This window comes from Pezoporus occidentalis, unplaced genomic scaffold (genome assembly GCF_034315485.1).
Source record: "Pezoporus occidentalis ecotype Australia unplaced genomic scaffold, CSIRO_AGI_Poc_V1 ctg46, whole genome shotgun sequence".
Lineage (NCBI taxonomy): Eukaryota > Metazoa > Chordata > Aves > Psittaciformes > Psittacidae > Pezoporus > Pezoporus occidentalis.
The window spans coordinates 7,613,988-7,634,070 of NW_026915791.1; the positions used below are offsets into that span (position 1 = coordinate 7,613,988).

At 38.4% G+C, this 20,083-nt stretch overlaps 1 protein-coding gene across 3 annotated transcripts in view; it reads left to right on the plus strand.

Annotated features, from left to right (window-relative positions):
• Nucleotides 1-20,083, plus strand: part of FUT8 (fucosyltransferase 8) — a 122,762-nt gene that overhangs the window by 10,996 nt on the left and 91,683 nt on the right. For all 3 annotated transcript variants that reach the window (XM_062635907.1, XM_062635906.1, XM_062635908.1), the window contains exon 2: nt 13,056-13,132. The gene's annotated coding sequence lies outside the window, so the exon portion shown is untranslated. The remainder of the gene's footprint in view (nt 1-13,055; nt 13,133-20,083) is intronic.

Sequence of the window (20,083 nt, forward strand, 5' to 3'; positions counted from 1 at the left end):
TGAGGCAATATTTTCTCTGTAGAGTTCTCTCTCACTCTACAGTTCTGATATTTAAGCAGGCCATACTCATGCTATTTTCCTCAGAAAATGCTTCATATTGTGGGCATACCTGAGTCTACTGCCCTTTATAGAGGCATTTTTTTGTATTTTGGCAACTTGCTCTCTTTCTTTCCTTATGTAAGTTATTTTCTTGTCTATGTCTAGACGGTATATGGAGGGTCAATCATTGTGAGGCAGCTCTCAATAATCTTTGAATGATCATATCAATTGGGAGAAGTATCATCTAAGGACTGGAGGAAAGCAAATGTCACTCCTATCTTCAAGAAGGGCAAGAAGGAGGACATAGGGAGCTACAAGCCAGTCAGCCTCACTTTGATCCCAGGAAAGTGATAGAACTAATCCTGGAAGCCACTTCTAGGCACATGAAGGACAAGGAAGTAATCAGGAGTGGACACCATAGGTCCACCAAGGGGGAGTGATGCTTGACCAACTTTGATACCTTCTAGCATAGGTTGTCCTGACAGGTCGTGGAGTCACCATCTTTGGAGACACTCAAAAGCCATCTGGAGACACTCAAAAGCTGTCTGGACATGTTCCTGGTAAACTGACTTTAGGTGGCTCTGCTTGAGCAGGGGTTGGACAAGATGACCTCCAGAGATCCCTGTTAACGTCACCCATTCTGTGATTCATTGCAGCATTGTGGTTTGATGTTTGTTTTCTCAAAGGAGGGTGCTTTTCTGCTGGCATTGAGCACTTTTCCTTGTAGTTGAGACTCGATTCAAAAAAGATAGAGTTGTGCCAAAACCAATACTGAGACTACTCATCTCATAAGCATGCAGGTCACTAGAGTTCAAGCTGCGTATGGCTCTTAATTGCAGAATGACTTCCTTCGTCTCAGTTAAGCTTTCTACAGGTGGTTTTTTTTATAACATAAGGACTAGGAATTATTCTGTATTTAATTGAATGGTCCTCTGATACTTAACAACTTCTTCTGATACTTGACAAGTTCTTTCCATTGTCCTGTCTCTGTCAAGGCTTTGTGCTTTTATTCTTTTTTTTACTTTCCAGAAAGAATCTAAGGATGTATAATGTTCTTCACCTTATGTCAGATGCAGGATGGAAAATGGTAGACCTGACAAAGGGTTAAATGAGTTATGAAGACAGAGGGAGCACGAAACTCTTAGCCTAAATGCCTGAGGCATGTAATTGTTGAAGGTCTGAATGTGTAACAGAATTCTGACTATTGGTTGGCAGTTTTTGCAATTATGGCTAGCTCTTGTTGAAGTAATGCTTGATAAATACATTAACATGTAATAGGATGTGATTTTCCTATGCTTTTGTCATCAGCTGTAATAGCTGTAAAGGAATTTTTATGCTAGGTTAGACCTATTTGCTATACGTAAGTGAATTGTGTGAGAGCTAGTGACAGCTTTGCCAAAAGTAGGGAACTGGTAGGCAGCGCTACAGCATTTCTACAGGAATGATATAGAACCTTGTTTAAGTAAGTAGGATGATTGAAATTAAATTTTTAAATGAAGGAGTTTCATTAATTTACCTAAAGACATAATTGCAGAGTTTTTCTGTATGTTCACTTGGAAAAGTTGTTTAGTTTTTGACGGAGTTTTAACTGAATTCTCAGGTTAAGTGCATGTGGGTTTATGCTGAATTCCTGCAATTAACTTGCACTCAGTCCTTAAGGATAATATTACTTTTACTTCTGGACTGTAATGTAGGCAACTCAATATTTTGAGTTTCACCTGTCATTAAGATACATTTTTGTCCAACTTTTTGGAAAAGATTAAATATAAATCCATTTTACTTGCAGTTTTTGTTGATGTGATGTGTATTCCCCCCCCCCGACTGATCTTTGCTTATTCCTTCAGTATAAAGTAAATTTCACTGGTTTTCCTAACTTTGAGGATCCCTTCTGTAGTACTTTCATATGGCAGAGTCCAAGTTTGCTCTTGGTTAAATAACATCTTGCTTTTTTTGAGGCAGAGAGCCCTTTCCTTCAAGTAGAGATTAGTGGAAGAATGATGTATTTTAGAAGACAAGCATAAAATTGGCTATGATACAATGTGGTAAAGATTTTCAGGTATTGCCAAGTCATGCCGTGTTGGTTAAGGCATCCATTTGGTATGTGAATGAGTTTTGCTAGAGACTCTTCAGGAAAAGAAAATGATTCATCTTGATGGCTTTTTGGTTTTATGGGCTCATGACTAAATTTTTATGTTTCTAAGAATCGGAGCTTCTCTATGGAGCTATGGTTAATGTCCCATCAGAAATGTTAACCAAGGCATCAATGACAAGGCTCTTTCTGAACATCAGTGTGAAAAGTAGTAAGCAGAATTGTACCTTGTTAATTTCAGAGTTCTATCTCCAAAGTGCATGCAGATTCTGAACAGCCCTCCTGTTCGTCTTAAAGTGTATGTAACTAATGTAAACACAGAAACAGCTCTCATAGTCTTTAAATATTTATTGGAATACATTTCTGATGGCACTGATGTGAAATGTTGCAGTATGCTTGTGCTGTGTTCGACAGTGAAGGAGCATCCTGGGAGTTCCTGAAGATTATTGCTTCCTGCTGAGAAGTTAGTAAATAGTGGGTGTAATTCAGTGGCACCTGCAATCAAACAGTACATTTTTTCATTTACTGAGGAGGTTTCCATTGATCTGACTTCTAGGACAGCAAAGAACTGCTTTTCTACTTAATGTTTCCCTCTGTCATTCCTGTTATTCAAGTACTCAAAGTCATAACCAAACAGGGAATCTTTAGACTGATAACCTTTGTTAGGGGCTTTTCTCCTGAAGTCTCTTACAAATGTGTAGTATTGTTGCTGAAATGCCTTACCTTCTCTGGCAGCAACCACAAGGAGATTGATCATTTCTTTATCTGGCTTCAGCATATCTTATCAAAAGAGGTGATGGCTCTAACTGTGCTTTTTGACATCGTATGTGCTTTGAAATGGAAGCATAGAGGATGTTCCTTTGGACAGTTCTTTTATTGGCTATTGCTTGAAAGTGTTGCATCACCTGGTATCTAGAGCACAGAGCACTCTAGATTATGGTTTTTATTTATATGTTATGACAAATGTGATTATAGAGAAACAAGTGCTGGGAACTCTGGATTCCCATCTGAGAATTCTTCAGCTGTGTTTGGATGTGCTGTGTGAAGATTTACCTTTATTTTGAAGGAGGATAGTCCCAGGTGTGTACAGTTAGTATGTACTAACATTACAACACACTCACCCTTCCATCCCCCAAATACAGTGGGACAGTATTTAAGAATAGTAAGTGTAAATACTTTCTGGGGTGTATTGGTAGCCTATATATTAGTGTGACATGTTTCTTCTGGGATATGGTACGGCAAAATGGAATATTGTCAAGCTGTGATTTCTAATGGCATTTATACTATTGCAGGGGCCTGTCTTCCCTGAGCTGCACTTATTACATATGTGTATTTGGTGACAGTTGCTCAGGCAGAATGTGTAGCATGTAGAGCAAATGTATTTGGAAGGAAGAGTCATGAGATCTTGAGGGTGCAGTTGGAGCCTCAATGAAACATTTTGTCTCTCGGTTGTCTTTTATCTTGCTTGTTTTCATCTTTAGACTCTCTATTTCCTAGTGGAGATGCATGAAGGGTAGTGACAAGTTTTTTCTTCTTTATCTGGTAGGCTCTTTAATGAGTTCAGAGATGGCCAGAGCTGATGTCAAACTGTATCTGGGTAAAACTATGCATATTGTGAAAGCTACTACAAAACGTGCTTTTCCATCAGGCTTAAGGTTACATCTCAATGTTTTTTGACACTGTCTCAATATCTTTTCTTTCATGCTTCCTGGAGTTCTTCCGTATACTGCCTTTTCCCTTCCTACTGTACCCTTACTGGGATCAGGATTTAGCAGAAAACTCAATTTCACAATTCTGTATCCCTTGGTGTTTGAGCACTGCCTTGTCATCTTTGCATGTCGTCTGTCAGCACCTCTTTACTGGTGTGGGAAAGGGCGATCTATGGCTAAGTGAAGCTGTTACAAAGGAAAACGGAGGTGATGCTTGGTATAATTTATGAAGTTCTTTGCTATATGAAAACTAGGTTATACTTATCCATGTTATACATACATAGATATGCATATATACAAAACTAAATAATTATACTAGATTAATACTGGTCACGTAAGGTAGTTTGTACCATAATTCAAGTGTAGGGAAACATGAATTACTACCAATATATACATGTTTTGGGAATGAATGAAGAACTCTGTCGTGGAGCCTTTAACCCACAGTAAACGCACTGCAGTGAGTCTGTTTGCTTTATTTCATACTTTATAGCTGGAAAGAGATGAAAAGAGGAAATTCAGCTTGATTAAATTCAACATGTAACTTTTTTAAAGGGTATTTGCTTTTCATCTCTGCGTAGGGAAGAACATATGTATAATTTTCTAAAAATTTCCTTCATAAATTAAGCATCAGAGGAATAAGGGAGGGATGCACGATTGGCTAATGGATAGTAAAAGAGGAAGATAGGGAAGTAACAGAACCACTTCAGGAAGAACCTTCACGCGTACATTAAGAGATAGTCTCTTCTTAATATCATGCTATTTTAGTCTCTTTGTGGTGAAGCATGCTCAAGGAAAATGTGTCAAAAACGTGTGTGAGCAACTTAAAAGACCTGAAATCTCTTTGAATTGAAATGTACCATAGTATTTGTATGTGGCTTTCCCCTGACATTTAGGCTCTGTAAAGCTTGGTATGTACTATTGAGGAGTAATTTTGAAGGCATTTTGTGGTCTACTGAAATATATAAATTGCATGTTTTCTGTGTAATATTAATGCTAATGGAATTATATTCAATGCACATTTTCAGCTTCCTTCATTATCAGGCATCATCCCCCTAAAAGACAAATTTCTTAAAGGTCTGTCAGACTTTTCTCATTGAAAATCTCTGACCACTTCTTTGATCTTAATTGCTGGAATCTCAGCTTCGATAGCCTTTTCGGCCTTTGTTTGAAGACCTACCTTTAATTAGCCGGTGTCTGATAAACATGAAGCTGCAGTGCTGTCTTGCCTCAAGGGAAGCAGTGTTGTGTTTTCCTTCTTTTTTCAGCCTCCTGGATGCTGAACGCTGCTTGCATCTGTTCACAGCCTTCCCACGGAGCAGCAACGGCAGCAGTATGAAACTGATACCATCTTTGAAATCTTCACAGCTGCTGGTCTGCTTCTGAATCACAGCAGTGAAGTTGACCACAGTCTTACTAGTGTCACATTACTGCTATTTGACCAATCAGTTAGTAAAAGCAGTCACTCAAGTTGTTTTGAGCGTAGACTTTGCAGTAAAGTGCTATGAATTTTACTGGTTGTTGTTTGGAAAAGCTTAAAATGAAAGATGAAATTAAGTATGAATTCCTAGTATAATTTCCACAGCAATATCAAACTGTGTGCTCACTGTGGGCAGGTTTGGAGAACTTACCTTTTCAAGAAAGAAGGGAAAACAGAAAGAGGAAGGAGCAGGGTAGGCATCAAAAGCCCAATAGAAGATGCTGTTTCTTTCTTTTAATCTGCTACTACATGAATTGTTTCAGTTAACACATACAGGGTTCTTAGTAATTCTGTTGGTGTTGGTATGTTCACTTTTCTTTCAATATAAATTTTGCTGCCTTTAAAGGACTGAGTAATTGTATTTGTAGGGTTAGTGGGTATGTGTAGTGGGTAGTAAGGTGTGTAGTTTAAAATTCTTTATCTCTTTTGTATCTGAAGTTTGATAGGCTGAATTAAATCCCACAGTTTAAAACAATCCCTCGTAATTTCTAGGAAGGCCTTCTAGCTTTTTAATATAAATTTGAATTAGAAACAAAGTGCTTTCTGTTTTGGCTTACAGCCATGTTCCTTTTTGTTGTGTTTTCAACATCGCAATTGTTTCTCAGTGACGTGCATGGTACTGTCTCTCTTCTGTGAAGCTTGCAGATTTAGATCTTCTTTCACTGGGACTGTCAGACATTGTATTCATAGCCTTGTCTTTGGAGAGGATAGGCTTTCTCTTTTGAACTAATTACTGTAACCCATAACAAATAATCATGAAGCTGTACAGCACAAACTATTTCCTTCCTCAGATTCAAACAGGTTTGTTTCCTGCTGAGTTTCTTGATGTTATTTCAAGAGAATAAGTTTTGCCAGCATTTCAGCCTTTATTTCTCCTTTGTGTTGTCTCACTTAACATCACTCTTAACTGGGCTTTCCTGACAGCTTTTTTCAGTCTTTTCTTTTAGTAGCCTGTCTCTCTTTAAAGAGAGTTTTCTCTCTGTGTGATCTCCTTGTCCCTAAATTTCCTCATTCTTCCGGTTAAATTTCTAAAGATGGTTACTACTTTCCCCTTTCTTAGTTTTGTATACTTTGCCAGACTTTATCTGCACTTAGTTTTTGTTTCCTTAAGATGGTTTGAGTTCAAATCCCTTTTGGCTGCATCAATGCTAATAAAGTGGACCATTGTCTGGTATTGAGGACAGCTGACATTTTCCTTTCTGTTGATCACACAGCCTTCAACAGAGGTAGCTGCATGCACAGTACCATTCCAAAGTTTTCCAGGCTTATGTGATAATCCTCAGCCTGTTCTCAGAGAGTGGAAGAGTGCAGTTGGCCTTTATCAAAAGTAGTTTAGAGCTTATTCTAACATGATGATTGCATTTCAGTGTCTGTGAAAGTTTCAGGGTTAGTATACTGATGTGTATGATGTTCTGAATTAACTTTCGTAATGCCAATAGTCAAGCCAGTTACTAACTGGAGGTTAACTGCCTATCCTGTGCATCATTAATATGCATGTTAAGTCTTGTGCTTTGAATGATTCTGCTGGCTGTGTATGAAAAAACCCACAAATCATACCCCAAACTAAAAGAACCAAAAAAAAAACAACCAGCCTCTCATCAGTCCCTCCAGACCCTCATCCACTTGAATTTTCTTGTTGGTAATTTAGAGGGTATCCACACTTTCCTTTGCACTGTAACTTTCTCATTTTAATGTTATGTGGAGTGTTTGGCTTCTGTTGCATCCTGGATCTCAGAACAAGTATACAAACCTTAGATACTAAGATTTCCTCCTCTACCATCTATACCTGTTCTTCCTGAGCCAAGTATACCCTCTAACTTTGTGTAGTATCTGAGTAAATAACGCTAAATATGTTGTGTCAGTTAAGTCATATTTTTGTTTGCTTTCTGAGATTTCCGGTTACTTTTATTTTATTCCCCATAGTTTTTATATTGATCTCTGTTAGTTTACAGAGATGAAGCAAGCTCTGAAGACAGTCTACTGTTTGCCACCTTTTTCTTCCTGTGACCCTTTGACTAGCCACACTTGCCATTCATCACTTTGGAGCTGTGATCTGGATTGCCATTTGTAAGTCTTGTTATTTTATCAAAGAGGACAGTCTTTGCCTTTAGTTTGCTTACTGTGAATGGCAGCAGATTTTTAGCTTGCCAGGCTGGGAAGCACAGATGGCACTTCACATGGCTGAGAAGTAGTGGAACTCTGGGGAAAAGAAACGTAACATGTTTTCCTGGATTTAAGAGAGGTGCAGTGCTTGCAGTGTTTTCCCAAATCTCCCCCAAGTTTGCTCTACACATCCAAGTGTGTACTGTATTAGCAGTGTCCCTGCAGCGTATGTGAAACTGTGAAGTGAAAAATACGGGGCTGTGGGCACTGAACAGTAGTGACCTGTCTTCTGGGACTATTGGGATGTGTCAGCTAGGGTCATGTGTTTTTTTTTTAAGCAAAAGGGAAAAATGAGTCATCTGGTTGGGCCAATGTGTCTTGAAGGAGGGGAGTAGGGAAGAACTTGAGAACTGCGCAGTGTCACATTGGTTTATTACATTCTGGGTGACCTACCTCCTATCAAGAGAATAGGTTGAAAATGTGTTTAGATGTTATTTAATAATTTAATTCTTATTTAATTCTTTAATATACCCATTATGTGTGAGAATTTCAGTATCATGAAGGGACTTTACACCTTACAGTAACCGTTTTATGTTTTTGTTCTGGTAAGGATAATGATACTGAGTATTGCTTCTAATTATTATTTGTGCTATTAAAACTGGTGTACTCTTAGAATGAGGTCAAAGTGGCAAAGTCCTACCTGAAAAAGAAAAACAAGCATAAGGAAATCTCTCTTGGGCTTGTTCTGAGGAATTTTGAGAAATAATGCTTCCAAATCTGTATCTTGTTTGATTAATGTAGAATTTCGTTGAACGATTGTACGTTCTTCTCAAACCTGTGGTAGTCAAAGCTTGTTTGAAGAGGAACCTTCTCTACAATTTGAACTGCAGAAAGAATCCTGTGCATTTCACTGCAAACCAGCTAATTCCTGAGAGCCTTTCTTGTGTGTGCAGTAGAAGTTAGATGATTTGGCTTTGATCCTTTTATGTTATGGATTGAGTATATGCCAGCTTTTCTTTAACTCTTAGCAGAAAGGGATCTTCAACTAAAGAAGATGATCTTTATATATATCTTTATATAAGACCTTTTATATAATTTATGGTTACAAATAGATATAGTATATACAGATTATCATATATATCTCTTTTAAAATGTATGTATTAAAAAGGTTACCTTTCCCTGTGATGTTTGTTTTTTACCGTATTTTTTGAGGAAACTTGCTTAGTATCAGCAGCTAACCATGATGCTAGGCATATAAATTGATGGGTATAATGGAGATGAAGCACAGTTTTGAAGCTAAATTAACTCTTTCTTCATTAGTAAACCACATTCTCTCTTGTCTTAAAAGCAGAAAACACGTGTTCTGAGCTTCACTTGGCTTACAGAAGGGGTGATCTTTCATTTGCTTTTCTTTGCCAGACGTGAAAAAACATTCAGTGTAGCATTGTAGCCGAATTTGTTGTTTGTTTGAAGTGGCTTTGTTGTTTAAATTATTTTCTCATAATATTTGCCTTAACATAGGTTCAGTCACTTCTCTGCCAGCTAGTGGAAACCTTAGAGCCAGGGCTGAAATAAGCAAGTGACTTTGCTAAAGAGCTGGTCTATGTGCTTCTGGAGTTGCTGATACTAAAGGGGGCAGGTTTATTGTACTTAGAGGGTGATTTAGGTGTTTGGAGTATTAGGAAATGATTTAAGTTTAATTAACAAAATAATAATTGACAGTTCACATATATGAGTGCTGATGAGAAATCCTGGTATAACTAGGCTGGTATAAAACCATTATATCAGAGGTAGACTGTTGCATGATTCTGATCTGTTTTCTTGACAGATGATAGGGGTTTGGGAGAGTAACATGATTCTAAGACACACCAGCAGGTTTGTAGATTGTTAGGACCAGCCAAGAAAGCATTGGTTGATGCACATTTAGGATGGTACATAGCTCTGATCACAGACACACTCAGAAAAGATGGAGTCATTTGGAAACGAAAGGACTGTTAGTGTGATTATGCTGAAGCTGAACTTGCCTTTTTAAAGGAGAATGGAAGAACTCCACAAGTAAAGCCTAGGAAGAAGTAAGAATAGTCTTTATTGGGTATGGGAGAGAAGCAACTGAAAATAAATACATCCAAGGGGTAAACTTAGTAACACATCTTGTTTGAAAATCAAAGGGTGAGGTCTAGTTTTGCAACATCAGTAATGGAGGGAGAAACTTGGTGGTTTGGGATAATGCTTTATATATTTATGGAAAAAGACTATGTAAGATTATAAGGTTGATTGTGGAATCAGAAATTAAAAATGAGACATATAAAAATAAAGCATATGAGATTTCTCAGTGATGGAATGACAGAAATCTCTGAGACAGGGGATAAAGCAGCCAAGAAAACATTTGATTGTTGTTTTTCATAAAGTTTCCAATTTTACAAGTTCTGTTCTTCATGACTGTCCCGTGTACTATGTAGAGATCAGAAGGGAATCTTTTATTTACTTATTTTATCTTCTTGGTGCATAGTTTATCTTTGGATGCAGAGGCGATTTGCCATTGACTAAAGGTGGGATTTTGAGCGAGGTGTCTGATTCTTCCTGTGGCATTGGGAAGGTAAACCTGTGCTGCCATATAGGTCTAGCGTCTGCACAAAGTGAAATCAGTTTGCCCCAGTGAGATGGGGAAGTGTGTCATATCCTCCAACCGTATTCCTGAGGTTATGTAGGCCTATTCATCTTACTCTTCTGTAGTTGCAGGCACTTACAGTGTGGCTGGCACCCTTGAATTCTGTTCTCTTGCTGTCGTACAGTCAAGTTTTGCATCTTTTTAAAACTCAAATGACATTGGAAGTGTTGATGAAATGTATTTGGACTTTGTTTTGAATGGGTTCTTGTAATGGAGGAGACCGGATTAAACACTCCAGGTGATATCGAGCCCTTTATAAGGATATATTTTTAATAAATAGATTAATTTTTCTAAAAATACAAGGTCATGACTAGTCCCATGTACATGCAGCATTTCAATGTCAGGATTTGGCATATAACTAAAATTTCCTATCTGCAAAGTTACTTCATGACCTTCATCTCCAAAAAGAGCACTGCAATAGGGGCAGACTTACCTGGAAGGCACCACTGTCTAGTTAGTGATATTTGTAAATACTGTTGAGGTGACTGAAAAACAAAGGCAAAGATTTTTTTTTAATAGTTGTGTTTTTAAATAGAATTCCATTTTCAGGGATATGTTAACAATATTAGGCTGGAGAATTGCAAGCTTTTTTGGCAGTTGAATGACTTGGAGTAGGTTGATTTTATAGACAGTCACTTTACATTAGTTGTGATCTTAAAGGGCTTTGTTTTTTTCCTCTTAGTAATAGGTGTAGGGATGGAAGAGAAAAATTACTGGTTGCCTGCATCTTGGCTTCAGTACAGAATTTGTACCTTCTTTGTGAGTTACTCTGAACAGACTATCGAAAACATTCTAAAACCAGTGCATAGTTGGTTGCAAAACAGCCAGCTGGCTGTTGTCATACAACATTCATTGTCATACAGGTAGCATCTGTTAAGTGGAACGTCAAATGACTTGGCCAGGCTTGGCTGGACTGTTTTATGTTAAACTAACTCAATATACTTCATTGTTTGCAATGATTATTGTTTTTGTTAATCATATGTGTTGTGGAGAAATTTTCCTGGAGCAGAGGTAGAAACTACATTGGAGCTCTGTTTATTTCCTCCTCTACTTTGCCAATGACTGTTAAGTAGCTGCTTCACTCTGATGCTATGTTAGTGTGGGGAAAAAAGACCCAAATTATCATGCTTTCTTTCTATTGTTCTGTGTGTTTTCATATATTTTAGGTTAACTAAGTGTGAAATTTTGGGGAACTTTTTGTAGGGCAGGGTGAATTGCCCTGTCTGGTAGGACTCTGGCCTTTTGGTACTGCCTGTAATGCTGTTGCCTCAGGCTAAATCAACTTGTAAATTTAGTAGTAGTTCTTTTCATTACATGAAATATAAGCATGTCCACGTCATGTTTACTGTGAGCCAACCTGTCTAAAACTATTTTTCCATACGTATGGCTCACATAATATGCTCTTTTCTACCTGTGATTGGGGTTGCAAATATGAACTTGTAAGATGATAGAGCATAATGTTTCACATGAAAAGTACACATCATTCCAGACTGTGCTTTAATAGGTTCACTGTAGGCCTATCTCTTGGAAAAGGTGGGCTCCATGTTCAGTTTTGCTTGGCTCCCTGACTCCCCTTCAGCTGGTACTTTCATCTCATTTCTGTGAAATGGGTAGTGTAATGGATTTGATGACAGGTACAATAAAATAACTGGTTTAGAGTTTTTGAACAGCTAAAACTTTGTTGTTACTTTTTATACATGGGGTAACAGTGCTGTATTTTTTCTGTTTTGTTTGGATTTCTGAAATCCTTTATCACAGGAAAGGCTATAGCCTTTTTATTGAGTGCCGCCTTAGCTGATGTATAACCAAGCTATCAATCTCAAATGGAATTGAAAACAGGCTATCTCACTCTTTCCTCCAGGCATTCCATTTTTGGAAGTTCATGGGCTCTGACCTTGTAGGTGCTGATTAGTTTGAATAATTTATGATATGAAAAAGAAAATAAAAAATCCAGTCTTTTTTATTTTTTTTTGTCACTTCTGCTGCTTTTGAGATTTTTAGAGTTGCCAGTTCGCCTTGTTCATTTCACAGTGCAGCTGCTGAAGCTTCGCTTGTGGCAGAACTCTTATTGCAGTAAAAGACAATTATCTGACGCATTTATCATTTTCTCTTCACTCCCATTCCTGGTACTATTGTTGCTTTAATTCGTTTCATATTTATTTTCCTTCCCCAGTTTTATCCCTTTCCTTGAAGTCAGGTTCACAAATTAGCTTTTTCAACATCCAATTTATTGCTGTTGCAGAGTCTGATAGGTGCAGCTTTGATTGCTTTTCTGTTATATGGCCAAGAGTGAACACTTAGTTCAGTGGCATGCAGCCATTCTGAGTTAGTGAGACCACTGTTATAAAATGATGTAGTAACTCCATGCCATGATAACCCAAAAGTAAGATTTTGTTTAAAACTACCTGCTGCATTATGGTCTACTAAGTTTGTTGTGTGTAAACATAAACAAGTGGTACAAAACAACATTTGGTTACATCTGTTTTAAAGGCAGAGCCTATTCTTTTCCATGTGGCAACTATTTCAGTTTGAGGAGTTTACTGTTTTAATTTTGGGCATCTGGTTTTAGGATCTTATTTTTCTCAGTGTTTTTTTTTTGCCCTAAAGCCTGGCTATATATATCCCAAGAATGAATCCACTGCTTTTCCCCCCTCTTGCTTTCTTAATTTCTTTCACAGATGCCTTGGGGGTCTATACTTAACCTTTGTTGGGCTTTTTTTGGCAATGAAGCAAACAGTTTCTGGGTTTTTTGGACCTCAGTATAAATAGAGGTTGTTTATATGTATCAATTTCTGCTTTCATAAGAGTTTTGCTGCAAGTTATCTAATCATAAATGATAAAAGTCTTCTCTTTTTATGAGTGCTTGCATGCATCTCTTAAATGCTGCATGTAATTGTCAAAGGATGAAAAAACAGATAAAAGTAAAAACGGATAAAAACTAATGATCCTCTTTTCCTCTTCTACTTTCAGAGAATTACCTAGGCTTCAAAATGAAAGTGAGGAAGAAGAGTCCCCCAGAGCATTAATTTGAACAATAACTATTGCTGGTAAGTAAGTACTTCTGTTCCTTTGTGATGTTGCCTCCACTCAGACAAAAACTAGATGTGTGCAAACTAGATGAAGACCTGTGCTACTTAAACAGCAACTGAAAACTGCCCTTCTGTTGATAAATCCTTGTCTGCTGGAAGAAGCACACTTTGCAAAAGAGAGGTCAGGTCTTTTGCTTTTATGCCAGATCACTGACAAAATTGGGTCAGACACCTATTTCATCTTTCTTTTCTCCTTATGCCCATTTCTCTCCGTTCTCCCCCTTGCTTCTCACCTCTAAAAAGATAAATTCTTTGATAGATTCATTATGTATCCTCTATCTTACGTACAAAGCCCTTATTCTTTGACAGTATTTTGGGCCCTTTCATCTCTATGGCAGATACTACATGTATTTCTTAAAGATCGTGAGTACTGTAGAAGTTGGGCACAGGCCCTATTCTATGAAGTCTATCTGAGAGTTATAAGTAACTAAGCTGTTGTGGCGTAAACCATTGTGTGCTCTGGGATATTCTAGGTCCAGTGCTAGATTTTCTCAAATGGTGATGAGTATTAAAACCTTAATACCATGGATTCTTATGTTTTTGAAGGTCTAAGCAAGTACCTTAATACTTATTTAAATAAATAAATGTTATCATAAAAAATCATAGAAGAATAGTAACTTTCTTCTTTTTGAGAAGTTGATTAAAGAATTGAAGTGAACTTCACTGAAGCGTGAATTCAGATGTGAACGTGGAAAGGCAGCATGTTACGAAGTTATCCTTTTTAGATGCAACTGTAGAAAAAGACTGTTAGGATCAGTATCATTGGTTGTGGTAAAGATAAGAAGGTTATGAAAGTTTCTTGAATTAGACTAACAGCTCAAGCAAATTTGTTGCAGATGAGATGGTTTTACTGTTCGCCCAACTGCAGTAATGGTTGTCAAGTTGTAGACATCTAAAGTACTCTCAATTATTATGACTTATTTATACAGTTATAACACTTGAAGTACTTTTTTCAGCTTAAGAATTTAATGAATATTTTAATATAAAAAATAAAACTGGGATTTCAAATGATGTGCTTAGGACTTCATGGTCAGGACAAAACAAAGAATAAGGTGGTAGCTTTCCAAACATCCAATTTCTACTTAGTTTTCTTGAAACTGGGTTGGGTGTTCTAACTGCTTACTGCTACTGAAAGAGGTTGTTTCCTTTTCCTGAACCCTATTCTCTCCCATATCTGACTCCTGCTGAAACCAGTTAACTGTTTTATCTCACAAATCCAGCAAAAAGGTGGTAAGTTTTGTTCCTTGGTTTGTGGGTTGAATCAGCTAAGATAAGTGTGAGGAAAAGTGTTAAAGTGGTGCAAAGGAAGAAATGAGAATCTGAAGGCAGGAGTAAAGAGTGGGGAAACAGCAGCCAGGCAGTGGATCAATCCATCAGTTTGTGGTTAACACTTGTGTTACCACAGTGTTAGACTGGAACTGGATGATTTGGCTTTGGAGAAGAACAGATTTGGTTTCTGTGAGAGGTGTAGACTAGAACTGGCTAATCTTGCCGCATCCCTCCCAGCCCTTGCTGTTAGTAGGAGCAACCTGTTGCTACTGAATATAAACAATGATTCAGAGGGAAAGAATTTTAGCAGATAACTAGGAAATCTGTAATAATCTTCCTATTCACCTCTGCCAAGCCCCATGTGAAATACCTGTGTGCTTCAGGCCCTGGGAATGAACGGTAAGTATGTATGAAGAACTTGCATGACTCGTCTAAACCTCCCTTCTTTCCAGAATTGGCTGGTTGAACTGTGAGCCCGGACGCCTGCATATAGGCTTGTTTATACTTGGTGTTTATACTTCATTTTGGACTGTGTTCACACTGCCTTGATTTGTCTGTAAGCTGTGGTGATGGTTGGATCTGTTGTAGAGATGCAGTCCTTCCTTTAGCAAGGGCGGATCACAATGGTTAAGAACTGCATGAAACCTCTTTTTGCCTTTTCTGTTCAATTTGTGCAGGAGGATCATTAAGAGGATTTGTGCAGAGGATAAACTGCAGTGTCTGGAGCAGTACTTAAGCCAGTGGTTTTGTATGCATTGCTCAACTCCTAAAGGAGATTGAGCAGTGGAGGTAAGCTGATTGGAGCTTACTATCTAGGTAAGATCTAGGAAGTGCTCATAGGTTGAGGGAAGTAACTAAGTAATAGAGAGGAGGTGATACCTTTTCTGTATTACTTTGTTATGCAGTCTATAGATTGTGTTGGATTCCTGCTTCCTGTCAGATTGCATAACAAACTCTGTTCAGAACTATTTTCTGCTATCAGAGTCTGGCTAGGAAAACCTCTGTTTATTCCATTTACCTATTTAATATTTTTCTTGATACTTCTCACATGTAAAAACATTCCCATGGTATTCTATACCTTCTTTTTTTTATTCCTAATCATATTTCACACTTGATCTGGTACATTCCATCTATGGACTGCAGTTTTGTAATTTATTAAAAAAGAAGGATCAACAATTACATTCTAAACTACTTTCTTATCCTTTCTTGAATATACTGCAGGTTACATTTGTCTGAGATAGGCTTTTGACGATAAATTTATCTCTTCAAAAAGCCTTTATATTGTGAGTTTGTAGGGGCACCTGAGATCTTGGATAGATTTTATGTATTTCTATATATCTAAATAGATAAACATATGATTCCTGATGGAAAAGGAAAATATCTTTTCAGAAGGGTATGTTGCTGATTTAGTCCTGTCCTTTTTATCATTATCCATTAACCATCCTTCTGTGTTTCTGGAGTACCTACTGTGTTTCTTGCTTTCTACTTTCACCCACGTCTGAGGATCAACAAAACCTGTTTTTTGCTCTAACATTCAGCTTCAATTCACTATTTTATTCTGGTACTCATTTAGCTTGGATTCTTGTTTAAAAGCTGGCTTTCTGAAATGTGTTCTTTTTTAAAAGTGCATTCTATATAAGTCAGTTCTGATGCAGCAGCACAAACAGCAGTCTTTCATGTCTTTTTCCTTAAGAAAAGAGATTACTAACGTATCCATTGACTTGCATGTTTACTGCAGTGAAAAATGGCAGCAGCTACGAGACTGCAGGGACATTGGAAGATTGGATTAGAATTTAACATGAACCAACAAATTAGAATGATCTATGAAAAATGGGATACAAGTCATTAAGGGCAAGTTTAAAATACAGCTTTTAAATTAAAGAAAAAAGGCAAATACAGAAGAAGGAATGGCTGGGCGTTCTGAAGTAAAAGATTGAGAGTTAAGAGCTGACAACAGCATCATACACAAAAAAAGTTCTAAAAATGTAACATTACAGCAGGATAAATAAATGGAAGCGCTGTCATAAAACACTGTGTAAATCCCTCTGCTCAATTTAGGGTAGAAATGAAGTCAACAAGCTCCTTGTGCAGGTTTGGAGCCGTGCACTTAATACGTGAGCACAAATTTAAGTTACTTTACCAAGTTGGAGACTCCAGAAGACAGTAGTACTGGTGGTCAGGACACTGGATCCAAGACCTATGAGGAGAGGTTGAAAAAGTCAAGGCTAATTTAATAAAGAGAGCATGTGCTGCTGTTAGAGGTCTTTTGGAACACCACAAACCTAATAAGCTTATGTTTTTACTGGTGGAGGCTGATGCAATGTGGCTAGGGGAGCTCTGCAGTAGACTGGGAAGAGCGTATGTCTCTGGAAGTTCCAAAAATGTCGTAAGACACACAAATATGTGTGATCTCATCTTAGAGGAGAGGTGTGGTCTAATAAACTTCTGATAACCTTATTACATTTTATGATTTAATGTCTAGTTTATAGTTGGCTTTTTCCTTCCTCCCGCACTCTGCATTGGCTCTGTCTTGTGAATGGAGCATGAAGGGTACAGCTTTTTGCAAAAGATGCTCAGAAACAGCATAGAATCTCTTTCTGCAGATTACAGTAAGTTTATTATTTTTACAAGTTTTTAGCTACAATATTTTTTCCAGTTGACAAAATTACTGTTGATGTTGAATACACCTAATTTTAAGCTTAAATAGTCCAAATGTAAGAGAAGGCTGTGTGGAGACCTCATAGCACCCTTCCAGTATCTGAAGGGCAGCTATAAGGGTGCTGGGGAGGGACTTTTCATTAGGGACTGAAGTGACAGGACAAGGGGTAACGGGTTAAAACTGAAACAGGGGGAGTTCAGGTTGGATATAAGGAAGAAGTTCTTTACTGTGAGGGTGGTGCAGCACTAGCTCAGGTTGCCCAAGGAAGTTGTGAATGCTCCATTCCTGGCAGTGTTCAAGGCCAGGTTGGATGGAGTCTTGGGTGACATGGTTTAGTGTGAGGTGTCCCTGCCCAGGGGTTTGGAACTTGATGATCTTAAGATCCTTTCAGCCCTAACTATTCTATGATTCTAAATCTAAAACAGTGGCTGTAAATCTGGCAGAATTAAAGATGGTAACCTGCTGGATATGATTTGGATATAAATTACTAATATTTTTATAATCCCTGGAAAACCAAATTTCAGATGTCATTGATAATCTGTTTTTAATGTCTGAGATTAGACTTTTAGACAAAACTAAACCTAAGTGTTGACAAATTATTTAAGGAGACACTATCAGAGGAAATAGCCAGACAAGGTGTGTATTTTGTTTGGAATGCATTTCCTGCTTCACAAGTTCCTGCAGTTAAATAGGCAAGGAACTATGTCGCAGGTTTTTTTTAATATGGAATACAGAGAGTTGGTATAGCCAATTCTGATGAAAGTATCTGTGAGTTACAGTTTTTTTTCTATTAGTATCATTTTAGATAAAATAGTCTGAAGGTGTAAGTCTTACCCGCTATTTGTTGTTTATTGGAAGAAATTGTAGCTGTCAAGGAGAAGAACAGGATGTGGCTCAATGCCAGGGCTATATCTACAATACAGATGTATTCCATAGTTGTTTTGACTTTGCTTTTTTTAGATGATGTAATCATATTACACTGATACATTGGTACTTTGTTGTGTCTGTGTTTGGATTATGTTAAATGGTGTCTAAAAACACTTGAGAATTTGGCAGAACCTGTTCTGGAAGGACAATCTTCATTTAATTGTTTTTGCACTTCAGTCTAAGGGATTTTTTGGTAACCTAAACAAACATTGAAATAACCCAAGTCTAAAGGGAGTGAGAATAATGAGATGCTTTGCCAGTATATAGAAAAAAGACGATCAGGACACAGGTTAATTGTAGGGTGATTCATTTGAACTTGATCCTAATGATACTGTCTTTTAATCAGATTGATTTTTTTCTAAGGAGATTTGTTGTAACTCATGTTAACTGTATTAAAATTGGTTAATGAATCCAAAAAACTGTCACTAGACAGGGAAATTTCAAACCCTAAGGAAAGTTCCTTTAAGGGTGCATGGCAGGGGCTTCTTGGTCATTGTCTTTGCTGACTCTGGGGGAGAATATATCACTGCTAATAAACCTCTAAAAGTTGCAGTTTTAAAGATCCAGTAATTTTAATGATAAAAAGAGATCAGTAACTGTTAAACTGCTTGGCAAGTGGAACTTGAAGAAGTTGAAGATGAGCAGTTGACGTCATCGACCTGGACTTGTGCAAAGCATTTGATGCTGTCCTGCACAACATCCTTGTCTTTAAATTGGAGAGACATCAATTTGATGGATGGACCACTCGGTGGATAAAAAACTGGCTGGCTGGCCGCACGCAAAGAGTTGTCGTCAATAGCTCAGTGTCCGGCTGGAGACCAGTAACGAGTGATGTCCCTCAGGGATCAGTGTTGGGACCGGTCTTGTTCAACATCTTCGTCGCTGACATGGACAGTGGGATTGAGTGCGCCCTCAGCAATTTTGCTGATGACACCAAGCTGTGAGGTTCGGTTGATACCCCAGAGGGAAGGAATGCCATCCAGAGGGACCTCGACACGCTTGTGAGGTAGGCTGATGCCAACCTCATGAAGTTTAACCATGCCAAGTGCAAGGTCCTACACCTGGGTCGGAGCAATCCCAGGCGCAGCTACAGGTTGGACATAGAAGAGATTCAGAGCAGCCCTGCGAAGAAGGACTTGGGGGTGTTGGGCAATGAGAAAATGAACATGAGCCGGCTTCAGTGTGTGCTCACAGCCCAGAAAGCAACCGTATCCTGGGCTGCATCAAAAGGAGGATGACCAGCAGGTTGAAGGAGGTGATCCTGCCCCTCTGCTCTCGGGAGACCTCACCTGGAGCATTGTGTGCAGTTCTGGTGTCCTCAGCATAAAAAGGACATGGAACTGTTGGAACAAGTCCAGAGGAGGCCACGAGGATGATCAGGGGACTGGAGCACCTCCCGTATGAAGACAGGCTGAGGAAGTTGGGGCTGTTCAGCCTGGAGAAGAGAAGGCTGTGTGGAGACCTCATAGCAGCCTTCCAGTATCTGAAGGGGGGCTATAAGGATGCTGGGGAGGGACTCTTCATTAGGGACTGTAGTGATAGGACAAGGGGTAATGGGTTAAAACTTAAACAGGGGAAGTTTAGATTGGATATAAGGAGGAAATTCTTTCCTGTGAGGGTGGTGAGGCACTGGAATGGGTTGCCCAGGGAGGTTGTGAATGCTCCATCCCTGGTGGTGTTCAAGGCCAGGTTGGATGAGGCCTTGGGTGAGATGGCTTAGTGTGAGGTGTCCCTGCTTATGGCAGGGGGTTGGAACTTGATGATCATAAGGTCCTTTCCAACCCTAACTATTCTATGATTCTGTAAGTTGTATTTGAATAGGGGCAAGCATGTGATCCAGGTCTAGAGACTAACACTGTAGACTGCCCTTAGAGGAACTGTTTTAGAATAAAAACAACTGATAGGAGGGATGTAGGGGAGGTGATGTTACTGCTGTATGCAATTGTAATGCACTATGGTGGGTATATTATGGGCAGGTTGGATGTCTAGTCTTCAGAAATAACCTTAGGAATTAGGAAAGTATTTAGAAAGGAGCTATGAGAATCATTCACATT